Consider the following 7,968-nt stretch of genomic DNA (forward strand, 5'->3'; position numbering starts at 1 on the left):
TCTTTTCCAATGAGTCAACTCTTCGCATGAGGTAGCCAAAGTACTGCAGTAGTAGATCTTGTTAAAAAAAAAAAAAGAGTGCTCCAGTGTTTTTCAAAATGGTTCCTTTTCCCCTCCTCGTTTTGGAAGCACAAGGGAATTTTTCTCGAATATTTACTGTGAGAACCTGGTCGAGTTCCTGGAGGTAAAACTCATAAAATGTGGACACTCACTGCTGACGAGGTCCCCTGCAGTATCTTGTCTCTCAGACTTGCCCATACTGACCCTCCAGCAATTGTTGATTACAGTTCAGGTTTTCCTGCCTGAGCACCACTTTCCTCAGTGGTTTCTGCTCCAGTAAATTGTGGTTCTCTGTATTCCTCTGTCAGTCTCTTCTATTTGGGGGCAGCAGTTTGCCCTGTGACCTCACTAGTCTTATGAATCTAAGAAGAGTTATTGATTTTTAAGTTTGTAGCTTTTTACTTATTGTTAGATTGCATTGGTGACTTTCAAGTTCCTAACAGGTCAGACCAGAACTGGAAGTCTTTTTTTTTAATGAGCACATACACACACACACACACACACACATAGTGTGTGTGACATTATGCAGATGGTATGCTGCAGAGAAATAGATGTGCAAGAGAGGAGGGGGTACTTACAGGTCGAAACACTTCAGTAGGATGTTTCAATTGGAGAGATGCAAGCAAGTTACCTGGGCAATTCAATTGCTCCATGCAAGTTATGGGGCAGATAACACATTTAGCCTTATGTTGTGACCAGCAGTTACCCACATCTAACTCCACCAGGCCAAAACACAGTTATACTTTTGCTCACTTGAGGAACTGAACTAGCTCTTAGGTGGATTGTGTAGAACTATCAGCTTAAAAGATGCCTGTTGAGCTTCGCTTGTGGCTCAGTGGTAAAGAATCTGCCTGCCAATGCAGGAGACATGAGTTCAATCTCTGACCCGGGAAGATCCCACATACTTCAGAGCAACTAAGCCCATGCATCACAACTATTGAGCCTGTGCTCTAGAATCTCTGAGCTGCAACTGCTGAGACCAGGTGCCACAACTACGGAAGCCTATGTGCCCTATAGCCGGTGCTCCACAACAAGAGAATCCCATGCAGCACAACTGGAGAGTAGCCCCCACTTGCCGCAAGCCCGCACAGCAACGAAGACCCAGCACAGCCAAAAATAAATAAACGAATTAATTTTTTCCAAAAAGTTCCTATTGAGCAGCAGTGAAGATCAGGCACAGCAGGGGTGAGCAGCCGTCCTGATCAACTCTGGCACATTTGTGAACACACCCTAGGGACTCCCAGAAATATTTGGGGGGAATGGGGGCAGACCTGGAAAGGATTTGAGAGTCCCGCAAATGTGGGTGGCCAAGGGAGCTAGTGTCATTTGGGCAGTGATGTCAGTGTGACTTCATTTGTACCCAGAGATTGATGAGGTTCTGGTCAAGTACCCCTAGGTCAGTGCTTCTTAAACTTTAATATGCAAAACCTGAAAAACTAGTCAAAACACTGGACCCCACCCCCAGAGAGTGTGATTCCCGAAGTCTGGAGTAGAGCCTGAGATTCTGCATTTCTAACAAGCTCCCGGTGCTGCTGCTGCAGCCAGTCTTAATACAAGGCTGGCCTGGAAGCAGTGGGGCCACAAAGAAACACTGATCCTGTCTCCATGGTCGGGGAGGGGGCAGGAGTCAGGAGAAGCTTCGTAAGGAAAGCATGTGAGCTGCAAAGATGCGTTAAGTCAGGCACACCAAGAATAGAAGGAGAGGGAGGGCACTTCTGGTGATGGTGTCGGGAGAAACTAAATAGGTCACGTGGCGATCGACATTGATTGTTAACACACCTGTAATGAACATATCCACTGTGCTGCCAAGCATTACAATGAAACACTGATTTTAGATAATGCAGTCTTCATGAGGTGTTAGCTTTACTAAATAAATATGGTAGGAAACTACTTGAATAACACTTGACCATTTCTAAACTGTGTATTTAGATTATGGGAAGCAATTCACTTATAAAAGAGGAAAAGAGGGGCGACACAAATGTGTTTCATTTCCTACCATAAACTATAATAAATTTTTAAGAAATACTTTAGGTAAATATCCACTGTCTCCCCTCCCCCACACCCGCAGAATACCGTTGCTTATCTAATAGCTGCAGGCTCTACCCATCTGATAAAAAGGGAATTTTTACTGTACCTCTCTGTAGATTGACATTCTTTAGTTCGCTTTAGTTTTGTTTTGTTTTTAAATTAAGCAAAGACCAACGGTTATTATCAGTCTCTCCCGAGGTTTACACAGATGAACAGTGTTCGCGTTCAAACGATCACAGTTGACCTGTAGTTATCTTGTTATAAATCAGAACACTGTGTGAAATTCCAGTTGAGTTTTAAATGCCTTTTAGTATTTCTTTAAAATATATTTCGTAAAGGAGGGATGCTGCATCATAAATCATGTACATATTTAAAATTTTGCCAAATTGCTCTCCAAAAATGTTGAGCTCACACTACCACTCAGTACAATGGTGTGTGAAAGTGTGCGGTTTCCCCATATTTTTGTTAATTACTAAGTGTTGTTAATCTTTAAAATGTTTGCCAATCTGATAGTTGAAAGTGGGATCTCATTTTAATCTCTATTTCCCTAATTACTAGGGAACTGAAACATCTGTTCTCTTTTGTTGGCTCTTGATGTTTCTTCCTCTTGTATTTGCTTCTTCATATCCTTTGTCAAGTTTTCTATTGACTTACTTGGCTTTTCTCAAAGATTTGTAGTTCTTTTTCTATTCTAAATTGTAGCCATTTGTGATAAGTGCTGCAAGAAGTTTCTCTCTGTCCTTGGTCTTGTAACTCTATGTTGGTTTTAGGTATGCAGGAGTTTTCTGTGTGTCAATGGAAAAATCTTTCCCTTTATACCTCCTGAGCTTTGTGGCATGCTTGAAAGACCTCCCCCATCTCAAATGATACTTACTGTAATATATTTCCCCTATATACGTTTCTACATATTCTTTTTGTAGTTTAATAGTTTAATTTTTATGTATCTATCTTTAACTCTTCTAGTATTTACTTTTCATAAAACATAAGAAACATTTGGAGCACAAGGAAGCTCAGTTTTCAACATAATGATGTTTGAAGTGCATATTAGAGGAGAGGTCTGGGCTAGGGATGTAAATTTGTGTCAGTTCAGTTCAGTTCAGCCGCTCAGTCATGTCCGACTCTGCGACCCCATGGACTGCAGCATGCCAGGCTTCCCTGTCCATCACCAACTCCTGGAATTTACTCAAACTCATGTCCATTGAGTCAGTGATGCCGTCCAACCATCTCATCCTCTGTTGTCCCCTCTCCTCCCGCCTTCAATCTTTCCCAGCATCAGGGTCTTTTCCAATGAGTCAGCTCTTCGCATCAGGTGGCCAAAGTATTGGAGTTTCAGCTTCAGCATCAGTCCTTCCAATGAATATTCAGGACTGATTTCCTTTAGGATGGACTGATTTGATCTCCTTACAGTCCAAGGGACTCTCAAGAGTCTTTTCCAACACCACACTTAAAAAGCATCAATTCTTCTGTGCTTAGCTTTCTTTGTAGTCCAATTCTCACATCCATACATGATCACTGGAAAAACCATAGCCTTAACTAGACAGACCTTTGTTGGCAAAGCAATGTAATGTCATTGTTACATAGAAGATATTTATGACTCTGGAGGTGGGATTATCAAACAAGAGATTATAGAATCAAAGGAGAGAGCCCCAAACTAAGCAATCCCGTTGAACAAAGGAGATTGGGAAAAAAGAGGCAGTGAAGTCAGAGGAAAACAAGAAAGAGTGGTGCCATGGAAACCCAGAGGAGGATGTTTGAAGAACGCAAGTGATCAACCCTGCTAAACCCCTGTAAGAGATCAAGTAGGACAAGGACAGAGAGATGTCTCTGAATTTAGTAATGTTGAGATGATTGGTGACCTCAAGAAGAGCAGATATGTTGGAGCAGTAAGAATGGACACCCCCCTGGACTGAGTTTAGGAGGGAAAGGAAAGGTAAGAAGTAGAGATAGTGACTAATCATGGACCACAAGTCTAAGAAATGTTGCTTCGAAGGAGAACAAAAGAATGGAAATGGAGATGGGTGCGGTGTTAAAAATGGGAGATACATGGGCATATCTGAATAATGATGGAAATGATCCAATAGAGATTGAGAAACTCAATGGGAGAGAAAGGGGATAACTGAACTTTAAGATAGGCCTCTAAGTTAATTTGTTTCCAAATGAGTAACCCGTTGTCTTGATACCATCAACTGATTCATCCATTTGTTCCCTGCTGATTTGGAACCTTAAAAAATATGAAGTACTCCTTTGTATTCCATAGTCTGTCCTACTGTTCTTCCATGATTTGGCTTCCATACTAAGACCATTTTCAAGTTACGCCCATTGTGATTGACCTGTTTTACCTCAGCAGTTGTTCTTAGCAGACTAATTTTGTTCTAGCAATGCAGTATTCTCTTGGACATCTCTCAGGATGCAAGGTAGAATTTTTAAAACATTTTCCACATGAACTTTCCCCTCAGAAGTCAATTATTTTCTTGTTCATTCTAGTGTTTCTCCATTGTGCTGTTGGTTTTCCTGAAACGTCTACTTACAGGCATTCGTATGAAGGACTGAGATGGCTGCATTTTGGTAAGCTGATTTGTAGTCTTCAGCAGTTGTGAATCACTCTTCACCGGACAGGTTTTCTCTGGAAATGTGACGGATCTGTGCAGGTGAACAGTTAGGATGTGCCGACAGGAGGATTCCTGTTTATGAGGCATGCGTGGGGAACAGGTGGCAGTCAGAGGTGGGGAAAGTGTCTCAGTGGATGTATCATGGTTTAGAGGATTTAACTGCTATTCCAACATGTCCTTTGTTCTCTATAGCCTTATGGTGGTCTACAAATTAGCTGGACAATCCCCACTTATCTCTCCAACCACAGAGTCAATGCTGGGCTCCCTTTCTGTGCACAAGAAGGGCTTTATTTAGAAAGCTGCTCTCACTGGACATGGCCAGGGCTAAACACTACAGCAAGACACTGTGCAGAGTTGGAGAATGGCCCAGCCACTTTGGCAGACCTTTACCTATCTTCTCTACTTTCTGTTTCATGACTCACTCTAGCTCCTAAGCCCTGCGAATTCGGAGCTTTTCAGGGGCTCTATTTGGAAGCTTCATAATCATTTCTCCAATATCCTTCTTCCATTCCTGTGTGAGCAGGATGTGGGTTCCAGAGTATAATTTCCAGAAATTTCCTATTGTTTCTGAAAGGTCAGATAACAGTGGTTTAGTGTACAGTCCTATAGAATCGGAAGGCCTGGCTCCAACAAGCTCTTAACCTCTCTGTGGCTCTGTTTACTCGTTTTTAAGTTGGATAATAATAGTGCCAACCTTGCAGAATTATTTAAGTGGTTTAATACACATGAATTGTTTAGTGCGGTAGCTGGCCCACTGGAAGTGCTGAATGTATGTGTGTGTGCTGTGCTCAGTCCTGTCTCTTTGTGACCCCATGGACTGTCACCTGCCAGGTTCCTCTGTCTATCGGATTTCCTAGGGAAGAATACTGGAGTGGGTTGCCATTTCCTTCCCCAAGGGATCTTCCTGACCCCCATCTCTTGTGTCTCCTGCCTTAGCAGGTGGATTCTTTACCACTGTGCTATTTGAATTTCACATTCCCTTGATTTACTTAGAGTAAGTATAGTTGTAAGAAATCCTAGAGATCATCTAATAGAGCACTCTCCTTTTAAAAATGGGCAAAGAAATGAGAAAGAACTTCTCCAAGGCTATAAGTCTATTTAGGGGAAGAACTTGTACAAAAGTCAAGATCTCTCGCATCTTAGTCCAATTCTTCTCTTACTGAAAATAAGTAGATAAATACTTACCATAGGTACCAAAGTTATAAACTATGTATGTCTGGGACCATGCTATGTCCCTTTTCTCCTCTGAAAACAGAACAGTCCTTCCTTGTATTTAAAGCCCATCTTTCCACCTGGATTTTGATCCCATTCTCTCCTCCTGCTTTCTCTAATATTTTCTTATTATTAACAATACCTTCTTTTGTGGTAGATTCAATCTCTTGCTCTGAACTGGATCCTTTCCACTGGTCTTTAATCATGTTGAAATCTATCCCAAGTTATCCAAGCCCTGATGCTCCCACTCCTGGATTCTGCTCTATCTTTCCACTCTCTTTCACCTCCAAACTCCTGCAAACTCCTCTTCACATTGTGGGTACTTTCTTCTTCTCCCATCCCACTGGAGCCTGCCTCTGGCCTTATCACTCCAGCAAGCATCTCTCACTAAAATCACTTGTGACTTCCATGCTACTAAATCCAATTTTCAGGCATCAGATTCTCCCACATCTCAGCAGATGGGACCCAGGTGATGGGTTCCACCATCTTGAAACATGGTCCTCTTTGGGCTGTAGGGTCCCGACACTCATGATGTTTATCCTCTCTCCTTTGCCATTCTTTCTCTGTAATGTCTGTTGGCTCGTCACTTCCACCTGACTGGTAAAGGTTGCGGTTACATGAACATGTCTTGCTTCTTTTATTTTCCCTTATTTTTTTTAGAGTGCTTTAGTTCTTTTCTGTGTTTGAGTCTCTACTCTCCCTGGGTAAGTTAGAGTCTAAGGCTTTAATGACGGTTTATATAACATTAGCTTCCATGTTTCTGTCCCCAACTCAGACCTATCTGCCTATGGACTACTGTCATCCTTTCTTAGACAGCTCAAAAATTCCTCAAAATCAACATGTTCAAATAGAAATCTTTGATTTCCTCTCCTAAAGAAGACACATTAGCGATATTTCATAGCTCTGAAAGGCACACTAATCAATGAAGTTATGCACCCTCCAAACCTAGGAGTTATCATCGTTGAGACCCTGTATCCAATCCAGTATCAAATTTGTTTTCTAAATACATCTTGAATCCATCCACTTCTCTCTGCTTTCACCTCAACTCCCACATGCAGCTACCATCCTCTCTACCCTAGACTACAAAGTGATCTCTTCACGGCCACGTGCTCCCTCCATTCTTTCTTGATATTGCAGTCAGACCAAGGTTTTCAAAATGCGTGTCTGGGGACGTCCCTGGCAGTCTAGTGGTTAGGACTCTGTGCTTTCACTATCAGGGGCATGGGTTTGATTCACTTCTGACTCCCTCCCCTTCCCGATTTTCAACACACATCTCCATAAAACCATTTAATAGCTTCTTCTTCTTCTTGGGAAAGAGATAGAGTTATTCCATAGGGCTCAAAAAGCCCTGCTGGCTCTGGCCTCTGCTTTTCCAGCTCACCTTGCAAGGCACTCCCTGCCACTGTCTCCCTACCTTTTTCCCTGTGACTCATATTTGCCAGGCCCCTCCCACCACAGGGCTGCTGAACATACTGTTTCCTCTGCATGGACCAGTCATCTCTCCCTCTTCACGTAGTTAACTCCTTCTCAGCCTCTGGGATCTCAGCTCGAGCCTTATTTGCACAGGGAAGACGACTTGGCCTTCGCTGATGAATTCAGGCATCCTTATCACAGCCTCACCTGGCACCAGATACTGATTCATTACCTTTGCGGTCATCTATTTATTTGTGTGAATACCTGAATAATTTCTCTCCCCCCTCACTACTCACTCATTCACTTAGCAAATATTTACTGAAATCCTAGTAATACATATACCAGGCATGATTTTAGAAGGGGCGACCAACTATAAACAAAGAGCTCTGCAATATGACATCCAGAGGTGAAAAGTACCCTGAAGAAATAGGAAGTAGGAGAAGAGGACAGAGAGTATGAGAGGCTGCTGGCTTGGATAGGATGGTGAGGGAGGGCTTCTCGGAGGCAGTGACGGAGCCCAGGTTTCATTGAAGAGGAGGGCAAGTCAGGAGGTGGTCTGGAGGATAAGCATCCCGGGTCAAGGACCGGTCAGCAGTGAGTGGGGCTGGAGTGAAGCAAGGTTGGGGCAAGGTCAGGAAAAAACCAC

Source organism: Bos indicus, chromosome X (assembly GCF_029378745.1).
Source record: "Bos indicus isolate NIAB-ARS_2022 breed Sahiwal x Tharparkar chromosome X, NIAB-ARS_B.indTharparkar_mat_pri_1.0, whole genome shotgun sequence".
In the NCBI taxonomy this organism is placed as follows: Eukaryota; Metazoa; Chordata; class Mammalia; order Artiodactyla; family Bovidae; genus Bos; species Bos indicus.